The following is a 26,017-nucleotide window of genomic DNA, read 5'->3' as shown; positions in this document are numbered from 1 at the left end:
ATGGTTTATGGAGGGATTTTCCACTATTGAAACACCTCTTACAAGTTGACTCGTCTTTATTTTCCTTTGATTGGCCTAAAGAGTGTGAGTTGAGCATGTAGATGCTGAAGAAGTTGCTAACCACCACTCCTATGTTGAATCTTCCAGCTGATAGAGGGAGTTTCACGGTATATTTTGACAAATCCAGTATTTTTCTTGGTTCTGTATTGATGTAGCGGGATTGAGTATTGCTTATGAATCGAGGAAGCTTAAGCTACATGAGTGAAACCACCCCACTAATGACTTGGAGTTGGTGTCGGTAGTTTTCGTGCTTAAGATTTGGAGGCACTACCTGTACAAAGTTCTTTGTGAGATCTACATTGATCACATGAGTCTTTAGTACATTATGAGCCAGAGGGACCTTAATTCAAGGCAGCATTGTTGGATTGAACTTCTGAAGGAATATGACCTCTCTATTCTATGTCATTCGGGCAAGGAGAATGTAGTATGGATACCTTGAGCTAGAAGGCGGTGAGTATGGGCAGTCTAGCCTTCATGTCTACTATAGAGCGACCTTTGGCTTTGGACATTAATCCTTAGCTAATCAGATGATTCAGTTAGATATTTTAGATTCTAGGAGTATCTTAGCCTATGTAGGAATTATCTGGTCCCTGGTCATCAGTTTGAGGATGAGACTTTTGTGGTGCTTCTAGATCAAGTGTTAATAAGGGACACCGGTCAGGCTTCCTTATATTTAGATAGAATTATGAGGTTTGTTGGACTAATTTATGTTTTGAAAATTGGGGATTTGATTCGTTGATACTTCGTGAGGCCCATGATGCTAGGTACTCTATCCACCCAGACACCACAAAGATGTATCTCGACTTGAGGTAGCACTATTAGTGAAGCGACATAAGGAGACATAATGTAGATTATGCGTCTTATTGCCTCTACTGCTATTAGGTGAAGGCTGAGTATTTGAGGTCTGATTGTGAGTTTGAGAGATTACCCATTTAGGAGGGAAAGGGGGACCACATCACTATGGATATTGTTATGGGTTTGCCTCGAACTTCTAGAGGTGTTGACAGCATTTGGATCATCTTTGATTGATTGACCAAGTCATCACACTTCCTCCCTGTTCAATCTTCATTCAATACTACGAGGTTGGCCCATATATACATTCGAGATGTGGTTCATCTTCATGGTGTGCCTATATATATCATATTAATTAGATCAGGGTGCCCAGTTCACTTCTAGCTTTTGGAGGACCATTCAGGAGGAGTTACGCACCCATGTCGATCTTAACACAGTTTTCCACTTGCAGACTGAAGGTCAACCTGAGTGTACTATTCAGGTTCTTGAGGATATATTGTGGGCTTGTGTTTTGCAATTCAGAGGCCAGTGGGAAAAGTTCTTGCCTTGGAGGAGTTTACATACAACAACATCTACAACAACATGTGACATGGGTATTCGCCTCTTGTCTCTCTATAAGGATCATGGGTACTCACCTCTTTACCAAATCATATCTTAAGAACATGGGGAGTCGCCTCTTGTTCAACTTTAAGGAATAAGGGTATTCACATCTTTATTCTACTTCATGGAATATGGGTAATCGCCTCATAGCCATCTCATTTGGAGGTCATGGGAATCACCTCTAGCTTCATCAATATCTTAGTCATTAGCATTAGATTCATTTTAGTTGAGCAATCTTTTTAACCCAAAATAATTCAAGGTGATAAAACCTTTCACATGCATAACATAAGCAATTCATGTGGGAACTATCCCTTCCACAACATTTACATCAAAATTCAACAATTGACAACATAAGCTTTACTCTCAAAGCACTATATCTCATAGTCATTCTATATGCTCAATCTCAAGCAATTCAATATCATTATCATAACATAAGATTCAATCTCAAAGCAATCCTAATCATGATTCATCATATATAGGGTTCAATTCTAATGTATCTCATCAATCCTAGATTGAATACATCTAAACCCACAAATTCTCCTTTCATGGCATAAAACACATCTACGGTTCGTAGTCCCTTCCACGGGTCGTGGGTGGCCGACGTGGGTTGCACCTGCAAATTTCTGGGAATTGCTTTCATTTCCCTTTTCCAGATACGGGGTGTTACAATATCTCCCCCATTGTGACCATTCATCCTCGAATGAGATTCAAGCTGGTTCTAAAAGAGTAGGAGAGGAACTAACAACCCAACCTACAAGGCAATGCATACAACCAAGGAGAAACTATCGACTCCAAGCTAGGACATTCTCAAAACATCATAGGAGGAGTGAAATTAAATCTATCAGCCCATTATGTATGCAATGCACATAAACAAGGAGGAAACATCAACTCCAAGCTAATCATACTCAAATGCATTATAAGGAAGTATGAACTATATCTTGCAACCCATATGCATGAAATTTCAAAATTTCTCATATTCAAGGAGGAACTACCTTCTCCAAGCTAAAAACATGTTCAACACAATCTCATGGAGCCCATATGCAATTTACTCTCAAAAAGCATAGCCAAAGCATGTTCATCAATTCATATCATGAAGTCTATAGGCACCTCATACTCAATGAACAACAACATGAGAAAAATCAATCATATAAACTCATTTTCTTTCAAAACACAAGTTTTCATGAACATGCATCACATAAGGAAATCATGGAAAGACATAAAACACATGACTTCCCAAAACAAAAGACAAACCAAGAGGAACTCATTACCTCAAGCTAGAGTAGAAGTATAAGGAAGGAGATGAGGATATTGGGACATCATATCGGCCTCGGCCTCCCAAGTAGCACCCTCAACTAACTGATTCCTCAACAATACTTTCACAGAAGCTATTTCCTTGTTTCCCAACTTCTTGACTTGCCGATCTAGTATCTCTATCAGAACTTCCTCATAAGAAAGACTTTCATCAACTCCCAACCCTTCTAAGGTAACTATGGATGTCAAATCTCTAACACACTTCTTAAGCATAGAGACATGGTAAACAGGATGCACTGTTGCCAACTCATTTGGCAAATCTAACTCATAAGCAACCTTACTGACACGCCTCAATATCTGATATGGGCCTACATATTGGGGAGTAAGCTTCCCCTTCTTACCAAACCTCATTACACCCTTCACGGGTGAGATTTTTAAGTAAACCCAATCGTTAACATCAAGCTCTAGATCTCTTCTTCTCACATCGAGATAGGACTTTTGCCGGCTTTGAGACATTTTCAACCTCTCTCTAATAAGCCGGACTTTCTCCATAGCCTCATGAACTAACTCGGGTCCTATCAAGGCAACTTCACCCACCTCAAACCAACCTATAGAAGATCTACACCTCATACTATAAAAAGTTTCAAAGGGAGCCATACCAATACTAGAATGGTAGTTATTATTATAAGCAAACTCAATCAATGGAAAGTGATCATCCTAATTTCCCTTGAAATCGATAACACATGCTCTCAACATATCCTCTAAAGTTTGGATAGTCCGCTACGCTTGCCTATCGATTTGTGGGTGAAAAGTCGTACTAAGCTTCACCTTAGTGCTAAGACCCTTTTGGAATGACTTCCAAAACTGGAAAGTAAATTGAGTACCTCTATCGAAGATAATGGACAAGGGTACCCCATGCAACCTTACCATTTCCCTAAAATATAACTTGGCATAGTCCTCTGCCGCATAAGAAACTTTGACGGGAATGAAATGGGTCGATTTTGTCATTCGGCTACTATGACCCAAATCAAATCATATTGTCGCCGAGTACGTGGCAACCCTACTATAAAGTCCATAATCAAGTCTTCCCACTTCCAAGTAGGAATGTTAATGTCTTGGGATAAACCTCCCTATTCTGATGCTCAACTTTCATTTGTTGGCAATTTGTACACTTAGCCATAAATCCCGCAATATATTTCTTCATCCTATTCCACCAATAGACCTCCCGCAAATCACAGTACATCTTGGTGGCTCCTAGGTGAATGGAATATCGAGAACTATGTGCTTCTGTCAAGATATGTTCCCTTGAATCATTAACGTTAGGAACACATAATCGACCTTGATATCTAAGTGCACCATCTCCCCCTTGGGAGAAAGTCTCAATGGACTTCTTGAGCACTGCTTTTTTCAATTCTACTAAAGTTGGATCTACACATTTCTTAGTTTTCACATCACTCACAAAAGACGATTAGGAACCATTATGGACTATAACACCACCGTTAATGGAATCCACTAGCTGAACACCCAAACGGGCCAATCTATGTACATCTCGTACCAATTCTTTCTTATCATCATCATCAATGTGAGCAACACTACCCATAGACAACCTACTAAGAGCATCCACTACCACATTCGCCTTACCGGGGTGATAGAGATCCCTCAGATCATAATATTTCAATAACTCAAGCCAACTTCTTTGGCAAAGATTCGGATCTTTCTAATTAAACAAATATTGCAAGCTCTTGTAGTCGGTGAACACATCTATATGAACACCATACAAATTGTGCCTTCATATCTTTAAGGCAAAAACCACCGCCGCTAATTCAAGATCATTGGTAGGATAATTCTTCTCATGAATTTTAAGTTGCCTTGAGGCATAGGCAATAACTTTCCAATTTTTCATAAGAACACATCCTAAACCAGTTCTTGAGGCATCACAATAAACCACAAAATCATCAGTCCTTTCCGGTAAGGTCAACACCGGAGCGGAAGTAAGTCTATCCTTCAACACTTGGAAACTCTTCTCACATAATTCGGACCATATAAACTTAGCCATCTTTTGAGTAAAAGCCGTCAATGGAGAGGCGATAGAAGAAAAACCCTTAACAAACCGTCGGTAATAACTGGCCAAACCCAAGAAACTTCTAATGTCCAAAGGTGATAGAGGTCTAGGCCAACTCTTGACCTCATCCGTCTTCTTAGGATCTACCTCAATACCCTTACTTGAAACAATATGACCAAGGAAAGCTACAAACCTTAACCAAAACTAACACTTGCTAAACTTTGCTAAGAGTTGTTGTTCCTTAAGGATTTGGAGCACAATCCTCAAATGATTATTGTGGTCTACCTCACTCCTTGAATAGATCAAAATATCATCAATGAACACAATTATGAACATATCAAGTTATTGTATAAACACCCTATTCATCAAATCCATAAATGTTGCCAGAGCATTAGTCAAGACAAACGACATCACCAAGAACTCATAATGACCATATCGGGTTCTAAAAGCCTTTTTCGGATTGTCATCTTCTTCCACCCTCAACTGGTGATAACCCGACCTAAGGTCAATCTTAGAGAAATAACTTGCACCTTGGAGTTGGTAAAATAGATCATTTATCCTTGGAAGAGGATACTTATTCTTAATGGTAACCTTGTAGAATTGTCGATAGTCGATACACATTCTGAGTGAATCATCCTTCTTCTTAACAAACAAACTTAGAGCACCCCATGGAGAGATACTCGGTCCGGATAAAACCCTTATCCAACAAATCTTTCAATTGTTCCTTTAACTCTTTAAGTTCTATCAGAGCCATTCTATAAGGAGGAATTGAAATAGACTGCATATCTGGGAGAAGGTCAATACCAAAATCTTTTTCACTTTCTAGGGAACACCGGGTAAATCATCTGGGAACACTTCCAGATACTCATTTACAATGGGGACCAACTCAAGACTAGGGTTTTAGGAATCCATATCCCTCACTCTAACTAAATGGTACAAGAAACCCTTGGAAATCATCTTTCTGGCTTTAAAATAAGAAATAAACCGACCTTTTGGCATAGGTTTCCCCTCTTCCACTCTAGGACAAGCTCATTCGGGAACTGAAACTTGACTACTCGATTTCTACAATTAATAGAAGCATAGCAAAAGTGTAACCAATCCATCCCAAGGATGACATCAAAATCTAGCATATGAAGCTCTATCAAGTCAACAAGAGCAACTCTATGGGATAAGGAGATGGGACACTTTCTATAAACTCGGTCCGTCAACACAGAATCACCAACAGGAGTAGAGACAGAAAAAGGATCTAATAGCACATCGAGGAGCACATCAAATCTCACAGCCACATATGGCGTCACAAAAGACAAATTAGCACTAGGATCAAGTAAAGCATATATATCAATTTGGAAAACTTTCAACATACCGGTAACTACATCGAGAGAACCCTTTTGTTCAACTCGAGTTTGAAAAGCATAAAACCTATTTTTCTTAGGAGCATTCGAACCCGAACAACTTGGACCGAAAGAAAGATATGGTTGAGCCCTACGATGATTATCTCCCTCATTCTTATCAATCGAAGGACAATCCCTTATCTTGTGATCCGTCTTACCACAACCAAAACAGGCATTGGAAACTGCTACACATTTTCCTTCATGCTTTCTCCCACACTTAGCACAATTAGGAAAAGAAGACCCATTACCACCTCCTTGAAGCTTAAGGTTAGACGCCTTTCATTGTTGAACCTTGGGGGATCCTTAAAAGAACCTCTCCCGGAAAATCTTTGTTGAAACCTTGAACAACGACGTCTACTAGACCTAGAGTATGAATAGTTACCATCATCTGTTCTTACCCTTTTTTATTATCTAGACATCTCTTTGAGCTTTTCCTCTTCATGTTGGGCATGGACCATGAGACGAGACATATCCATGTCATGGACAAGCATAGTCGTACGACACTATTTTACAACCAATTAGGACACACTCGAAACGAACTTACTCATCCTTGCCCTAGGGTCGGCAACTGTGGAAGGAGCATACTTAGACAATTTAGTAAATCTCAAGGCATATTCTTTCACACTCAAATTTCCTTGTCGAAGATTAATGAACTCAAGCACTTTAGCCTCCCTCATCTCAAGGGGAAAGAATCTATCAACAAAAGCGGACTTAAACCTTTCCTATTCTAGGGGACCCGCATCTATCGGTCTTGCTTCCTTCCATTGGTTGAACCAAATTTGTGCCACATCTTTGAGTTGACCAGCGGCCAATTCCGCCTTTTCTACCAGAGTCACCCCTATAATAGTCAACACCTTGTAAACCTCATCAATGAACTCTTGAGGAACTTCCTTAACCGTTGAACCATAGAATTCTGGAAGATTCATTCTTGTGAAATCCCTCACTCTTGATGCTGCCATACCCACATTTGAGTTCACGGGGTTCATAACCTCCTTATCGGCTTGGACCATCACGGCTTGAGCCAACACTTGAAAATCCGTTCTAAACTGTGCATTAGCCATTTGGTCGGCAAAAGGGTCAACCAAAGCTTGAGGAGCTTGGGGAGGGGCTCCTTGGTTAATCTCTTTTCTCTCGGTCCTTCTAGCAAAAGCTCTTCTAGTAGTCATATTTCGTAGACCATCAAGTAAGGATTAGGAGAAAGGCCTTATAGAGTTAAGCTTTATCGCACGACTTAAGGAAATGAAAAAGTGAAGTTTCCTAGGCATCTAATAGCTTCTCATTCATAAATGTTGCGCGCTTCACACTTATGAATAGGACTATACTAGACGTGACTTTGAGACATCCTAGAACCACTATAAACCTTGTGCTCTGATTACTAAGTCTTTTACGACCCAAGGGTACACCCTAGACGTAACATGGCATACAAGACCCCGAGATGCCTCATATAAGCCACTTAGATTTCATAACATAAGATAATAGAAATGAGCAGAAATTTAAAACATTTTTCAACCAACATTAAAGTTTTATATCAAAAGCCGAAGTCTATTACACTTTGTCTCAAATCATCTAAAACATGAATATCTTGGGACACAGCCCATACAATAATGTTAGAAACATAAAATGAAAGAACATAAGAGAAATGATGGCCAAATCCTTGAATGCTATGAGGACTAACCAATCTTTAAGTCTTTCTCTACTAAGATCCTAGCCACGGGGATGAGAGTCGAGATCGTCGGACCCTACATTTGGATAGGAAATGTAGGCAAGAATATGGGTTAGTACAAACATGTACTAAATATGATGGCTAGCATAAACATCAACATAAACATAAGAGTTAGACAATAAAGGTCATAAAGCATAATCAATGCACATAAGAGATCATATAAACATAGGAGGAATACTTCTTGAAGTAACCCCGATCAACCTTACTCATCATGGAAAGGCAAATCAAGCAACAATCCAAGCTCATCATTCATCATAACCTAGTCTAGCTTATCTCTTATAGACATTAGGAATCACCTATTTGCCTTACTAGAAAGGAACACTAGTTGCCGCTAGTCCTTCTCAATATATGGATTATGGGTATTCGCCTCTTGTCCAACATACATATGGACATGGGTATTCTCCTCTTATCCAATAACATGTGACATAGGTATTCCCCTCTTGTCATTCTATAAAGATCATGGGTACTCTCCTCTTGACCAAATCATATCTTAAGAACATGGGGAGCCGCCTCTTGTTCAACTTTAAGGAATAAGGGTAATCACCTCTTTATTTTACTTCATGGAATACGGGTAATCACCTCATATCCATCTCATTTGGAGGTAATGGGTAATCGTCTATAGCCTTATCAATATCTTAGTCATTATTATTAGATTCACTTTAGGTGAGCAATCCTTTCAACCTAGAATAATTCAAGGTGAGAAAACCTTTCACATGCATAACATAAACAATTCATGTGGGAACGATCCCTTCCACGACAATTACATCAATAGTCAATAATTGATAACATAAGCTTTACTCTCAAAGCACTATATCTCATAGTCAATCTATATACTCAATCTCAAGCAATTCAATATCATAATCATATCATAAGCTTCAATCTCAAAGAAATCCTAATCATTATTCATCATATAGGCTTTGATTCTAATGTATATCATCAATCCTAGATTGAATACATCTAAACCCATAAATTCTCCTTTCTCATGGCATAAAACCCATCTACATTAACTTCATCATTCTAGACATGGGTTAGGCATGGGTACATGTAAATTCATCCTAAAAACATGTATTCCTATCAATTTAATCATAAACAATCATAACCCAATCAATTGGATCAACATTCATGAATACCCACAACATTGGAAGAAAACCCTAACTCAATTTGGGGAATTTCATCTTTTCAATTGGGGATTCTTAGGGACTCCATGGATGGAATAAGGAATCTATGGATGAAAAGCCATCATACCTTGATTACAAAGCCCACAAATTCTTTAGGTATGGAGACTTGACCTTGACCCTAGATTCAACTCTTTCTTCTTCTTCTTCAAATTCTAGAGAGAAAAATATTTGAGAGGAAGACTTTGGGATTTCTTTTGGTGAATTTGAGAGAATGAGTTGAATGAACTAATTTGAGAGTTGAAATAATTTATATGGGGGTCCTAGACATGGGCAAAATGACGCAGTATAGGAACTAATTAGTTAGGGAAAGACCCAACTGCCCTTTGACTTAACTGTTGGCTATCACCGACCTACCAACCACGGACCCCAGTCGACGGACCGGTGTCTGACCTACGGTCCGTCCTGGTGGACCATCATTGGTGGTTAGAAATCAGTATCTTGGGGCTTCAAACCACAGGCCCCCAACCATGGGTCGTGGTCTGACCAACGATCCGTTGGTCATGCCATGGTTCTTGGCCCTTAGAGCACTGCTAGGCTGCCCAACCACGGACCATACCTATGGTACATGGTCCCTTCCATGGGCCGTGGGTGGCCAGCGTGGGTTGCACCTACAAATTTTTGGGGAATTGGTTTAATTTCCCTTTTTTGGATACAGGATGTTACAGCCAACCTTTCTTGTCTTCAACTTTTCCGCTTCATTTTGCCCGGTAATGACCTTGCCTTGCTCTTTTGCCTTCATTGCTTCAAATCAACACTTAAACATCAGTGTAGAGAATATAATAGGCATTGAGGACACTAAAACAATAAATATTAAGCCCTAAATGAGTCGAAATCTCTAACTCATCAACACCCCCAACTTAAACTTTTGATTGTCCTCAAGTAAAACATGATATCAATAAGTTCAACAAGGATGTCTACAAACAGTGCTACTCGAGACACAACATGAATGAACACGAGAGGTTCAAACTACCCATGCAACGGTCAAATGTGCACTCAAAGTAGTCATCATCAAATAGAACTCAAGCTCACAATGCTTGCTTCAAATGCAAGTTCAAGCTCAACAAAAACATTCAAATGCCCTCACAACAAGAATGATTCCATACTCACACAAAGATCATTAAGTTTTCATACTTTAGGAATCAAAAGAAACTTCACACTCCCAAAGATAAACACATGCATGACTTTCCCCATATGCTTGCTCGTATTTTCCAATCAACATGACATTAAGCTCAATCAAGATCACAAAGGTCTTTCAAGTCTTGTAATGGGGATGAGGGTAAAGGTATGATCATTTTGGTTTAGTGACTTCTACCTTCATGAAGCATGGCATCCATTTCATTTTTTCTCCTTCTCTTTCGCTCTTTTTGATTTTAGCAATCCACCTTTTGTTCTTTTAAGCATGACTAAATGGATACCTCATTTCTTTTGTCCATTTCACAAACTTTATTTCAACAATTCTTTTCTTTTTAGATCTTCTTCTTCTTTCACTTTTCTTTTTTTTTTTACATGGAGGGGTTTCATCTTTTTCAACATGATTGTTCAAGGGAGAATTTCTCAAGCTTCTTAAATTTCTTCCTTTTTCACCACACCCTCAACTTAGGTTTTTTTCCTAAGTTGCTTATTCAAACGGACCAATTTTAACATTTTTCAACATGATTCTTCAAGGGCAAATTTCTCAAGCTTCTTAACTTTCTTCCTTTTTCACCACACCCCTAACTTAGGCTTGTGGCCTAAGTTGACTATTCAAACGGACCAACATTTCATTACCATTTTAGGTGGGAATGAAAAAGGTCAAATGTGTGCTCAAGTTTCATCCAAAGAAAAGGGTAGGCTCAAACAGTGTCAAGCAAGGTTCACACTCTCATACGGTGGTCACAAAAGGGGTATACTAACAATTTGTTTCACTCTTCACAATTTTTTCCTAAGATCATCTTTATCATTCGCCTACATTAGTTGATTGGACTAGCGGGGTAAGTTCTAGGTATTACCAAGCACATATTTCAAGGAAATCTCACCACACATGGCCTTCAAACCCCATCATCAAACAAGACTCTACAATTTTTAGCTTGCGTGCAACGATCATCACAAGAGGTTAACTCAACAACCGGCTACTCACAATGAGATGCTAAGATCTCACATATGACTTATGCAACTCAATTTGTCTCATTGGAGCCGCACACACATATCGTTCAATCAAGAACACTATTCAAGTCATCGGTATTGATCATAAGTGATATTCAAAATTGCAAGAGAACAACCACATTCACAAACATCAAGACTTGGCAATTTTTACTTCGGTTCAAAACCAACATTAACATTAAGACAAATGACCAAAAGCCAATATATACTAAAAAAAATCCAGCATTCACACAAACAATCACACAAAACAAATAATATCCATAAAATATCCCAAAAGAGAAAGGTATGAATATACCTCACTCTGCCAAACTAGACTACAAATTGTCCTCAAAGACAAAGACATAAAAAGTCTTACTAAAGAACAAAAAGAGGGTCAAAATCCTCCAGTCAAGCTAAGCCTAGGGTGAACTCTGCATGTCTATGACTCCCTCAGTCTGGGCATCAGTGACAGGCTCAACACCATATTTCTCTCTACTGGAGCCCACCATAGACGTGTCTCTCAGAGATGCCTCCATAGTTGTCTATACCATAGCTCCCTCGAGTCCTCTAAATTATCATATACAGATGCATCTTGAACACCTAGCTCCTCTTCATTGATCTTGGCCTCTGACTCAGCATCTCCCTCATCCCTAGAAACATCTCCGATCATAGTAGCCGGAGGGATCTCAGAACTAGCCGGGAAATTTGTACTCGAAACCTCCGGAAGATCCACAGTGTCGAATAACATCGAGAGATAGATGGATTTCAGCTAATCAACATCGAGCCTCAGCCTAACCATATAGGCCTTCAAGGTCGTCACATCCTCAGACACACTTGTGCCTTGCTCACAAGCTTCCGCTCTCACAGTGAGGGCATCCAATGCCAATTCATGCACATCAATCATCTCTATGTGCTCTCTAAACTTTGCCCTGATAGGGGCTAACGCAGCAGCAATCACTCTCTCAATCAGCACATGTACAACAACCTTTACCCGGGAGGCACGAACATCAGCAGACTAGGCCAGGTGGCCCATCTTGTATAACATAACCTTGGTAATCGGGGGTTGGGAAAAATTAGTAGCAGCAACAAGGAGGAGGAGCAGTAGTAAAACCAGAAGTGACAAAAGTGGAAGTGCTAGGGGTACCTGTTTGCTCACTTGTCTGAGAAGGAAGATTGCAATATCGGCAACAACTCCAGTTCAACTACCAGGGAAGTATTCATCGGTGTAGCTCTCCTCCTCTCATCCTCATCTCTCATGTACTCAGCCTCTATCCTCCAGATGTCAATATAGGAAGTGGGAGTCACTTACACATCTGTCTTTGCAATCAATGAAACTCAGGTAGGATTGCATATCTCCGTAATCAGGACTAGGAATGTGAGAGAGGTATAGCTCTGCTTGGCCCTCATGGCCATCTCCTGCTCCATGATCAGACATAGATTAAGGCTCTCTCGATCCATGATACAGCCCAGCAAAGCAACCTTCAGATGTTGGAGTATCGACTCGTTCTGTGATGGCATCAATGTGCTGCTGATGAACCCGAACAAATATCTGGCAGCCACGTTCATATCCTTCTTCTCTATAGGTACACCTGTCGTAATCCACCGCGTGTAATTTTTGAGATCAACGGCGCCAACCAACCCTTCAAGTCGTCGAGGGTCTTCTTTTATATCTGATCCACCAAGTAGTGGATCACATTCATCATACAACTAAGCACATCATTGATGTCAGTGTTGCTGCATTTTACTTTACGGCCCCATACCACTACATGATCTACCGGCTTGAATGTGCTGGCCTTCTTCTTTCCTTTAGGTACCAACTTCCCATACTCAGCATAAAATTCCCGGACCCAAGTAGAAATGTAGGAACCTCAGGGATATGTGAAGATATTGAACTTGTGGAAATTGATAGTGTTCCACACCTCCGGGTACCAATCTACTACTCCACCAGTAGACAATCTCTTCTCCTATAGAGTGGTCCTCAAACCCTCGGCCTTCAGTTTATTCAATTACCAGGGTGGGGGTGCCTAAACTGGTGGCACCAGAGGTACTTGCTCAACAGATTGAGCTGGAGGTTGAGGAGGAGTAGGTGGCACTAGGATCTTGGCTGGATCATGGAAAGATTTAGAGCATAGCTACGCTCTCTTGGTTTGGAGGGCCTAATCATCCTTCGGTTCAGACATAGGGGTTGATAATCTATCACTCGAGTTGCCCTAACTTACTGAAGTAGTGAGGTGGGTGGCGTAGATGCCCATACTATCGAAGCTTGCCTCCGCTGTCTTTCGCACCACGAGCCCCTTTTCCTTGCCTTTTCCCCCTTTTGGAGGAAGTTTAGCATGTGTAGTCCAGGAGGGTGCAACACCCTTGTGAATAACAATCCCCCTGCATGTTTTTGGGATGATTGATTTCTTCCAGGTACCTTTGGTCTTGCCATACCTGCAACACAACATCAAATAGATCAATACGTTAAAAGCAATTCAAAAAATACTCAAAGTTCCAGGAAATGCAGGAAACTCTCCGAGTTCTTCAGTGAGTCACCGAACCCATTTGGCGAGCCAAGTCAGGCTCGCCGAATGTTCTAGACTTAAAATTCTCAGAAATTAGCATAAGTCAGTGATGTCTACGGCCTTTCGATGATTCGCCGACACCATTCGATGAACTAAAAGTAGCTCGCTGAAAGCTACAGAACAATTTTTAAAAACATTGGGGCGCAAAAGGGCAATCTGAAGACATTTGGCGAGTCGCATAGTGAACTTGGCGAGCTCAAGCATATCGCTGAATGTTACAAAACTATTTCAACAATTTTGAAGGATAAAAAAGGTGATCCAGGGGTCATTGAGTGAACCGCCAAACCATTCGGCGAGCTCGACTCAGCTCACTGAATAGTCCATCGAGCCAAATTTTGACCACAACCTTAAATTTCTAACCCGCAACCCATGAGAGTAAAATTAAACACCTATTCAATGCAATTAAACCAAGACCCACATCATTAATATCCTCAGGTACTCAAACTTCCGCCGATTTGTCCAAAATTGACCAATCATGACGTCACCCGCTTTATCATTCGGCAAAATAAGTCAATCGGTGCAATTGGGGTTATTGAGACTTCACTCACAGCAGACCCAACAACTTTACAACATAACCTACAATTTTAATCATGCATACACACAAGATTTCATGAAACTAGGCTGAAAAATACAATACGAGGCATCACGGGCACAAACTAACAACAATAAATCCAAACAAATAATACTATGCAACTGAATCAAGAGGAATACAATCATGCATTTGAACTTACAAAAATTTAAAAGCGGGGTTCAGATAAAAAACCTCAAGAGTAGATAACGAATGCTAGGCTAGAGAATCGACAAGCGAAAGTGTACAAAATCTCCCCGAGCAATTGATCCCATGCAAAACAACAAGAATATCAATCTAAAATCTATATGTGAAAGTGCAAAAGTTGGAAAATAGGAAATGAAGGAAATTTTTGAATTTACATATGGTTTTGGCCTTTTAACCCATGAGTTTGAGCGCCAGTCGACGACGATCACTTATGTCGCCTACCATTCGGTGATGCACTGAATGGTCCTTTTGTCCGCCAAAGTTTACAGAACTTCCAGCCATTTTATTGGTCAAAAAGGTGATCCATATCGAGCTCGCCAACCTATTTGGCGAGTCGCAGATTGGTGCCTGGGCTCGCCTAATTGCTCTTTTTCCCAAAATTTGGATTTTTCAACATGAACATTCAACATCTGTTATTCAAGCAAAAATATTAAAAGTTCGAAAACTTGGGTTACCTCCCAAGAAGCGTCTTATTTAACGTCGTGGCACTACGAGGATACACTTTCAAGGTTCATTTTTTGGGTTAACCAAGGTATCACTTGGTAGACCCCTTTTGTGCCTCATGTTTAAATGAGATGAGATTTGGCCCATCTCTATTTCCAGCTGTTTAATGGATACCGAGTAAGAAGTGAACGTCTGGTTTCAAGTTGAGACATCCTCCTTCATTTCTTTGAGCACTTTGTCCGACCCTTCTACTTTATTGAAAATGAGTGCAAGCATATCTTCAGTGCAGAAATTTTTTGGGTTAGCCCTTTGCTCTTTTGGCTTTTAACGCTCATGGGGAGGTACATATCTCTCTTTGTCACCGTCTCGCTCCCTCCAGTTTGCATCACAGTCACGCCACTCCCTATCACGGTCCTTCCAACCTTCATCGCGCTCTCTATTCCAACCTTGGTTCCCGCCTGGCCTTGGATAATTTTGGCGGAAACCTCATCCCTGATTTGCTAGAAAGTGTACTTCTTCATTGTACAAAACTTCAAATTGCGCATCATCGAGATTTACTCCACTAACTCCAACTACATTCACAGCCTTAGAACCACTACCCATGATATGTTCTGACAAAAGATCCATTTGGGTTATCATATTAGCCATTTTTCATCCCACTCTTGGTCCTTTTCTATTTGTTCCTTTGTCATCCTGAAATTCAAAGGAGACGCCTGATCTTCCCTAGTATACCAAGCAAGATTTATCTTCGTCATTCCATCTAGGAGAGTCGACGCGATTTCAAAAGGTTGATGCATAATTCCACCTTGGACAAGCTGGTTAGCCACATCCTTGTTGACGAAATATATACTCCAGTAGAAATATTGTAACAACACGTTGTTTGGGAGTTCATGAGTTGGGAGTTGAAGTAACAACTTCTAAAACCTCTGCCATGTCTCGTGGATTGGTTCACCATCCAATTGTTTGAATCCCTGAATATTATCTCTCAATGCCATCATCTTTGAAGGAGGGAAAAATCTTATGAAGAACGCCTCAGTAAGCTCTTCCCAAGACGTAATCGAATCCCTTGGTAGGTCAGCTAGCCACTTTGTCGCTTCCACTATCAAAGAAAAAGGAAACAATCAAAGTCGGACTAACTCTTGTGAGATGGTCTTGAACGAAAATGGACCACACACGTCTACAAAATTCCAAATATGGTCATGGGGATCCTCATGAGCCATCCCTCCGAATAAACCCTTCAGTTTAATAGTTGCAACATTGTGATAGTCACATGGAATACCGCATTTCCCATGACCGGAGATAAACGAATAGTACCTACACCACCCAATTGAGCTTCATTGACATTATTCAAGTTACCAATGTCGTCATTATGTCCAAGTTGGCTAGGTTTCTCCTGTTCACACTCATCTCATCACTTGTTCAACAACGACCAACAACAAACACAAACAAAGTAAGTCGATTCAACTACAAATAAGATTAGATCACAACTAAACTTTACTAAAAGAATTCTAAACACCACTTCCCTGACAGCGGCACCATTTTTTATAACGACCAACTACAGTTCATCCAATTCTAAGTGTAGGCGATCGCAATCTAGTATAAACTCAACAAAGAGTTGGGGTCGATCCCACAGGGAGTGATACAGTAGAGAATTAAATTACGAAGTGAAAGACGTGTTCTTAACGATTGTAGGAATAGAATTTATCAAAACAATTAAAGTAATAAATTAAAGTATATTACAAGGGTTGACAACTAGTGTCAAATGGGGGGATTAGATATGCCGATTAACAACTATGAAAACAGGGAAGTAATCAAGTAAATATGGATCCTTGGGATGTGATCCATAATTGCCAATTTTCCTATATGGGTGATTACTAATTACTAAAAATCGTTGAACCTTAGTGGGTAGGCTAGACTTTAGATGCAATAGCCATCTCTTGATCAACTATCACGATTTAAGTGAGTTCTCTCGAACCTCGACAACCATAACAATTATGAACAACCTAAAACCTCAATTAATCTACTCTCTCGAGCTAGATTGGAATAATCGAATTAAGGATTCACTTTCTCAAGTTGAACCCACAACAACCCAATCACTACAATAATCAATTGATAACCTTAATTCTAAAATCTCTTTCTCAAGAAAGCATAAAATACTAGGCTAGAACTGCATTTGCAACTACAATTCATGAATTAAAACTCAGTTATCAATCGAACCCACTTTAAAACAATAATTAAATCTGTAATTACTAACACCCATAAGCTAATTGAGACAATTAATCACATAATAACACCCCCCAAGAATGGGGGTTTTAGCCACACATTATAAAAAGTAGAAAATTATTACCAACTATGTTTTCCATAAGCTGGGTAATAATTTCTAAGTCTTCACAATGCTTTCAATCAATTAAAAATCAAAACCCAACTTAAAATTCTACTCAAAAACTCCAAGGACAATGTTTGGGATCAAAAAGTCAATGTAAGAACTCTCATACACTAAGAATATTTGTTCAAAATTTTGGAACTCCTTTCCATCATTTAAAAATTCGCATTTATACTCTTCCAAATTCTCAGGTTTTGGACAAATCAATGGAATTAGTTGAGCATCGCTTACTAGGTCGGTAATGCGCCTAGTGCCTCTCTTCATCTCCGTCTTGACTTGCCTTTTCACAATTCAACTTCTATAACTTTAGGTGATCAGGGTCATTTTCGCCGATCCATTCAGCGGTTCGCCGAATTGCCATTTCCATCACCAAGTTGGATTCTCCCTAGGGCTGACACTCTATAACTTTTGGCGAGCTGAAGTACCACTCGGCGAGTCACTGAGTGGTCTTGGCGATCGTCATCCTTTCTTGTCTTCAGCTTTTCCACTCTTTTTAGCCAGGTAATGTCCTTACCTTACTCTTTTGCCTTCATTGCTACAAATAAATACTTAAACATTAGTTTAGAGCATAAAATAGGCATTGAGGACACTAAAACAATGAATATTAAGTCCTAAATGAGTTGAAATCTCAGACTCATCATGGGTCCTCTAGATTGGGAAAAGTTCAAAGTTTCTTTCCTTGATAAGTTCTTTCCCCTTGAGATGAGGGAGGCAATGGTGCTTGAATTCATCAACATTCGTCAAGAAAATATGAGTGTGAAGGAATGCACTTTGAAGTTCACACAATTGTCTAGGTATTCCCCTACTATGATTTTCGATACTAGGGGAAGGATGAGTAAGTTCGTTTCGGGATTGTCTGAGATGGTGGCTAAGGAATGTTGTACCGATATGCTTGTTATTGATATGGACATTTATCGTATCATGGTTCATGCTCAACAAATCAAAGAGGATAAACTTAAGGAAGAGCCTAGGGAGGAAAAGAGGGCTAAGACCGGTGATGGTAACTTCTCATACCCGTGGTTCGGTGGGCATGTCATTCTAACTTCCAAAAAAGGTTTTCCAGCCAAGGATCGTCCAATGCTCCTCCTAAGTTCAACAAAGAGAGGGTGTCTAACCCAAAGCCTCAAGGAGGAAATGGTAGCGGATCTTCATTGCCTACTTGTGCTAAGTGTGGAATAAAGCATGACAGTAGATGTCTCGCGGGTTCCAATGCTTTCTTTGGTTGTGGTAAGATGGACCACAAGATAAGGGATTGTCCCTCAGTTGCTAATAATAAAGAAGATAATTATCGGCAGGCTCAACCTAATCATTCATCCTGTCCTAGTGGAAGTCAGAAGCAAAATAGATTTTATGCACTTCAGACTCGTGGTGAACAAGAGGGTTCTCCAGATATGGTTATCGGTATGTTGAAAGTCTTCCAACTTAATGTTTATGCATTACTTAAGCCTGGTGCTACCTTGTCTTTTGTGATACCATATGTGGCTATGAGGTTTGATATTCTTCTAGATGTGTTGTTAGATCTTTTTTTTGTCTCTACTCCTGTTGGTGATTCTATTGTGGCTAAGAGGGTCTATAGAAAGTGCCCCATCACCTCACCCCATAGAGTCACTCGTGTTTACCTTGTAGAGCTTGATATGCTAGATTTTGATGTTATCCTTGGTATGGATTGGTTACATGCATGTTACACTTCTATTAATTATAGAACCCATGTAGTCAAGTTTCAATTTCCAAATAAACCTATCCTGGAGTGGAAAGGGGAAAATTCTATGCCTGAGGGTCAGTTGGTCTCTTGTCTTAAAGCTAGAAAGATTATTTCGAATGGTTGCATTTACCATCTAGTTAGGGTAAGGGATACAAATTCTGAGACCCCTACTCTTGAGTCGGTCCATGTTGTAAATGAGTTTTCGGAAGTGTTTCCAGATGATTTAGCTGGTATTCCTTCCAAAAGGGAAATAGACTTTGGTATTGACCTTTGCCCAGATACACAACCTATTTCTATTACTCTTTATCGTATGGCTATAGCAGAAGTTAAAGAATTAAAGGAGCAATTGAAAGACTTGTTGGATAAGGGTTTTATCCGACCAAGTATCTCTTCATGGGGTGCTCCCATTTTGTTTGTTAGAAAGAAAGATGGATCACTTCGTATGTGCATTGACGACCAGCAATTGAACAAGATTACCATTAACAATAAGTATCCTCTCCCAAGAATAGATGATTTGTTTGACTAACTTCAAGGAGCAATCTACTTCTCTAAGATCGACCTCCGGTCAGGTTATCACCAATTGAGGGTGAAGGAAGATGACATTCTGAAGACGACCTTTCGAATTTGGTAGGGTCATTATGAGTTCATAGTAATGTCATTTGGGATGGCTAATGCTCCGGCAACATTTATGGATTTGAAGAATAGAGTGTTTAGATAATACCTTGACATTTTTGTGATTGTGTTCATTGATAATATATTGATCTATATGAGGAGTGAAAATGAGCATACAAATCATTTAAGGTTCATGGATTTTCTTGGGAATATTGTTTTTGGTAAGGGTATTGAGGTAGATCCCAAGAAGACGGATGCGGTCAAGAGTTAGCCTACACTTCTATCCCCTTCGAATATTGGAAGTTTCTTAGGTCTAGCCGATTACTAAAGAAGGTTTGTTGAAGGGTTCTCCAAGATTGCTTCTCCATTGACAACACTGACTTAAAAGAAGGTTAAGTTCATATGGTCTGAGGCATGTGAAAGGAGTTTTCAAGAATTCAAGGATAGACTTACTTCTGCTTCGGTGTTGACATTACCAGAAGGGACTAATGGTTTTGGTGTGTATTATGATGCCTCGGGAATTGGGTTAGGGTGTGTCCTTATGCAAAATGGGAAGGTTATTGCCTATCCTTCATGGCAACTTAAGATTCATGAGAAGAATTACCCTAAACATGACCTCGAACTAGCGGCGGTAATTTTTGCCTTAAAGATTTGGAGGCATTACCTGTATGGTGTTCATGTAGATGTCTTTACCGACCACAAGAGTTTGCAATATGTGTTTAACCAGAACGGTCTAAATCTTCACCAAAGGAGATGGCTTGAATTATTGAAGGATTATGACATGAGTGTTTTCTATCACCCCAATAAAGTGAATTAGGTGGCGGATGCTCTTAGTCGATTATCGATGGGTAGTGTTGTTCATATTGAGGATAATAAGAAAAAGTTAGTTTGTGATGTTCATAGATTGGGTTTTCGGTTAGTTAAATATTCCAAGGGTGGTGTTATGGTTCACAATGGTTCAGAATCATCTTTTGTGATCGATGTGAAGGCCAAACAAGGTCTTGATCCGACTTTGGTTGAATTGAAGAAATTGGTGCTTAAAAATTCCATTGAGGCTTTCTCCCAAAAGGGAGATGATGTGCTTAGATATCAAGGTCGTTGTGTGTTCCTAATGTTGATGACTTAAAAGAGAAGATCTTGTGAGAAGTCATAGTTCTCAATATTCCATTCACCTAGGAGCCACCAAGATGTACCGTGACTTGCGGGAGATCTATTGGTGGAATGAGATGAAGAAGGATATCATGGAATTTGCGGGTGTCCTAATTGTCAACAAATGAAGACTGAGAATCAAAAGCCGGGAGGTTTTTCTCAAGATATTATCATTCCTACTTGAAAGTAGGAGGTTTTGAACATGGACTTCATTGTTGGTTTGCCTCACACCCGACGACAAAATGACTCGATTTGGGTTATTGTTGACCGAATGATGAAATTGGCTCATTCATTCCCTTCAAGGTTTCTTATTCGGTGGAGGACTATGCTAAGTTGTAGTTGATGGAAATTGTGCAGTTTCATGAAGTGCCCTCATCCATTATCTCCGTTCGTGGTACCCAATTCACTTCTCAGTTTTGGAAATCTTTCCAAAAGGGTCTTGGTACTCGTGTTAAGATTAGTACAGCCTTTCATCAACAAACTGACAGGAAAGCGGAGCGTACCATCAAAACTTTGGAAGATATGTTGAGAGCATATGTAACTGACTGTAAGTGTAACTGGTATGAGTGTTTGCCTTTGATTGAGTTTGCATAAAACAATAGTTATCACTTATGTATTGGCATGGCTCCATTTGAGAATTTATACGATAGGAGGTGTAGATCTCGTATAGGTTGGTTTGAAGTGGGTGAGGTTGTTTTGATAGGTCCCGAATTGGTACACGAGGCTATGTAGAAAGTTGGAATTACTAAAGAAAGGTTGAAAATGGCTCAAAGTCAACAAAAGTATTATGCCGATGTTTGAAGAAGAGATCTTGTGTTTGATGTTAATGATTGGGTCTGTTTGAAAATGTCACCCATGAAGGGTGTAATGAGGTTTGGTAATAAAGGGAAGCTTAGTCCCCGATATGTGGGCCCCTATCAGATTTTGATGCAAGGTTGCATATGAAGTAGAATTGCCTAATGAGTTCGCATTGGTACATCAAGTTTTCCATGTTCCATTGTTGAAAGAGTGTGTTGGAGATCCGATATCTATAGTTCCCTTAGAAGGTTTGGAAGTTAAGGAAAATCTTTCTTTTGAGGAAGTTTCGATTGAGGTTTTAGACCGACAAGTTAAGAAGTTGAGAAATAAAGAAGTTGCTTCCGTGAAAGTCCTTTGGAGGAATTAATTAGTTGAGGGTGCTACTTTGGAGGCCGAGGTCGATATGATGTCCCGTTATCCTCATCTCTTTCCCTCCGTTCCTACTCAAGCTTGAGGTATCTAGCTCCTCATGGTCCACTCTCTTTGGTGTCATCTGTCTTAGATATTCTCATAATTTCCTCATTATGTATGTTACGAAAAGCCTAAACCTTGAGAAAAATGAGTTTACTTGATTGATTGTTACTTGTTTATGTGAATTGAGAATGAGTTGCATATAGACTTTAGGATATGATGTATTAAACATGTTTAGCTTGGAGTTAAAGTTTCCACCTCGAATATGTGCATTAATGAAATTGCATGTATGATGAGCTGCTAGATTAAGTTTCTACCTTTCTTATGATGTTGTAAACCTCATTCGAGGATGAAAGTTCCCAAGGGGGAGATATTGTAACACCTCATATTCGAGAAAGGCCTAAAAAGGGGTAATGAGGAAGAACACACAGGTCAACACCTGAACCATGGACCCTCCACGGAGTCTTAGACGGGTCGTGAAGGGGACCACGGTCCGGTTATGGCCCGTGGCAAGTCCCCCGGGCATGCTAAGCAAGGACCCTTCCCACGAGGGCCTTAACAGCCCGTGGAGAAGCAGACAGGTCGTTATGACACCCCTGTGGGGGAGGCAGAACCTACCCCGAAGTTGTCCTCTTCTCACAAGCAGCTAGACGGTCCGTGAAGAGCCAAATGGCTCGTCAAGGTTGTCGTGAAGGAGCAAGGCGACAGAGGACCTCTCCCCAGGTCACTGGTCAAGGACCACGGCTGCCACAACGGCCCATGAGGTCCTTGATGGCTCATAAAGAGCACCATATAGGGTTGCGTCAGCTTTAATCCAGGGCTTTTGGATCTTTTTCTAATTATTCTACCCCAATACTATGTCGTTTTACCCTTACCTAGAAGTCCTATATAAGTGTTTTTATCCCCAAATTTCACCAATTGAAATCATTCTCTCAATTTCCTAAAAGAAGAACAAGTCTTTCTCTCCCAAAATATTTCTCTCTCTAGAAAGCTTGAAGAAGAAGGGATCAACCTAGGGTTTTAAGTCAAGTTTCCAATTCCTCCATTGAAGTCAAGCTTTTGGTATTGAGGTAGGATAGTTTTCATCTATGGAGCTCTTTCCTCTATGGAGTTCTCAAATTCTACAATTTACAAAGTTAGAATTCCCAAATTGAGTTAGGGTTTTCTTCCAGGTCATGGATACCTTTAAATATTGATCTATTTGATTGTTTTATGATCTATCAAGCATGAATTAAGAGAAATACATGATTTTTAGATGATTTCCCATGAACCCACGTTTTCTAGATATTTATGATTTGAAAATGAGTTTTGAACTATGAAAGGTGAATTATGGAATTATGCATGTTCTTATGGAATTGATCAAATATGATGTAAATGGCTTTGAGAATGAAGCACCTATATTGTTGTTATTGTTAATTCTTGTGAAGGGATTTCTCACATAATTATCTCATGCATGTATGTGAATGGTTTTTCTCACATTAAGAATTCTAAGTTGAAAGGTCTTCTCACCTAAAATGAATCAAAGATAAGGAGTTATTCTAAGAATGAGGCAAGCGGCGATTACCCATGACCTCTAATGATAGACAAAAGGTGATTACCCATGTCACATGATGTAAGGACAAGAGAATATTACCCAAGTCCCCTAAAGAAAAGATGAATAAGAATAATAGACATTCTACGGGAGTTATATTTAGCACAGAGTGGGCAAGTGGCGATTACCCATGTCCCATAAACTATGTGCCAACATAGGATTGTCTAGATAGACATTAGCTAGTGGATCCACGTAAGCTAGAAAATTCATGCCTTTACCTTGGCAAGTAGAGCACCCCTTTTCAGTGTGGGAGACACTGGATTCCATGTTAATAGCTCACATGGTCTTATATTTTGGTTATGGCTACTTCCAACAAGCAAGCTATGATGAACTAAGGTTACGCCAAGAAGTATCTCACATGTGTTTTAAAATGATGTCTACTTGCATTGACTATGTTTTATGATTTGTGTTTTTCACCTTTTATCTCACGTATTAGCTTGGTCATTGCATACCATGAAATATATCTCTTCTTTAAGCATGCTTTCAAATGTTTAATGCATGGCTATCATACTTGGTAAATGTTTTGTACTAACACATAATCTAGCCTACATTTCCTTAAATGTAGGGTCCAACCATATAGATTCGCACTTTCGTGGCTAGGGAAATCATATAAAAGATTGAAGATTGGTGAGTCCTCATCAGTAGAGGACCAAACTTGATTTCCTATTTATTTTTACTTTAAGTTTTCGAACTTTATGTACGGGCTACGACCCAATCAAACTTATGTACTAGATGGCTTTGAGACGATGTTTACACTTCCATTTTTCTCTATAAAACTTTGTTATGATTGAAACTGTCGTTTAAATCTCTTATATTATAATATCTTGTACAATGAATGCTAAGTAGCTTGTATGGGGCCTCTCGGGGTCTTATAGGCCATGTTACGCCTAGGGGCTACCTTGGGTCGTGACACCAGTATGATGTAGTAGAGTTGGATGATTCTTTGACTTTTGTGGAGGAGCAAGTTGTTATTCTAGCCAGATATGTGTGATGGTTGCATTCGAGAGATATTCTTATGGTTAAGGTCCATTGGAGGTATCGTATAGGTGAGGAGGCTACTTGGGAGATCGAGAATGAGATGCGAGAGTAGTTTGCTATCTTCTTTAAGCCTTTAGGTACTTCTTAACTCTTACTTTCACATATGAATGTCCTTATAGTAGTGGATGTTATAATGACCCTCTAGGTCATTTATGTTTTTATGCCATCTGTTAGTCGTTTAGAGTATTCCTATAGCAACTCGAAGTCATTTATGAATCTCTAGGACTGATACTTTGGTAGCCTAGTCATTCATTTAGTGTTTGTCTGAATTTCTTTATTTTGGAGCTTTTGAACCTTGAACGGTCATTTTTTATTAGAAGGTTAGAAAGATGACTTCAAATATAATTATGACGATTTGATTAGCGTAGAAAGGCCATTTAGACTTGTAACATGGTTGACACGACTCCTAAGGCTCTTGGTCTGAGTTTGTGTGATTAGGTGTTTTAACTTTCAAGTTAATGTATAAGTTTGACCTTAGTAAACATTAAACATGCCCGAATGAGAATTCTATCACACGGTTAGCTCTAGAGTTTCTAGTTTGGTCTAGAACAATCCTTCGTGCTGATATCGAGACTTTCAAGCTAATTATGAGCTACCTTATGGATTTAAATGGAATTTGGGTGTGGGGACCATTTTTTGTCGAGACGACCTCATATTTAAATTTCGACTACTTCATAGAGTTTGAAATATCAAGTTTTGTATGCTAGCATATTTTGTTTGGGCTCACAGGGTTCCAAATGAATTCTTGGCACCCCAACGGAGAATCTGGAGTTTGAATAAATCAGCTAAAGTGTTGATATCTGGTGCAAGCTTTTAGTGACCAAAAATTAGACTGCTAGCAAACAGAAATACCCTTTTATCGACCAGAATTCTGCTAATTATATAGTGAATTTTCAGCTTCAACCCTTATTTTCAAAAGGAAATTTCTCCCTCGTTGCAACTTTGATTGAGGTGATTCAAAGACAAGTGTGATCATGGAGGTTGTGACTATATGTGTGGCTGATCGAACATGTTGGGAAACCTTTTTTTCAGGTAAATTGGTGTTTTTGTTAGCTATCTTAGCTCTTTTTTTTTTAGCTTTAATGGTGATATTTTCATGTGTTGATTGCTTGTTGTTTTGATACCCAAATTGTGTTCCATTTTAAATCACAAGTTCGGGGGTACTATTTTAGACCTTTTGTCTGATTCAATTCTAGAAATTATGGCGTCGATCTCACTATTCTTGTTTGACTTCAAATTTTGTATGTCTCTATTTTATGTCTGTTTTCATATTGAAACGATTGTATGGGAGTTGTGATCCTATTTTTAGTAGTGTGGCAGTGTTCGGAAGAGGAAAACTCCAATATTGTGATTTGGAGCGCGCACAGTCAGCCTA

The sequence above is a fragment of the Solanum stenotomum genome, chromosome 4 (genome assembly GCF_019186545.1).
Source record: "Solanum stenotomum isolate F172 chromosome 4, ASM1918654v1, whole genome shotgun sequence".
Taxonomy (NCBI): domain Eukaryota; kingdom Viridiplantae; phylum Streptophyta; class Magnoliopsida; order Solanales; family Solanaceae; genus Solanum; species Solanum stenotomum.
The sequence above is the reverse complement of the archived record's forward strand: the minus strand, read 5'-3'. Positions refer to the sequence as shown.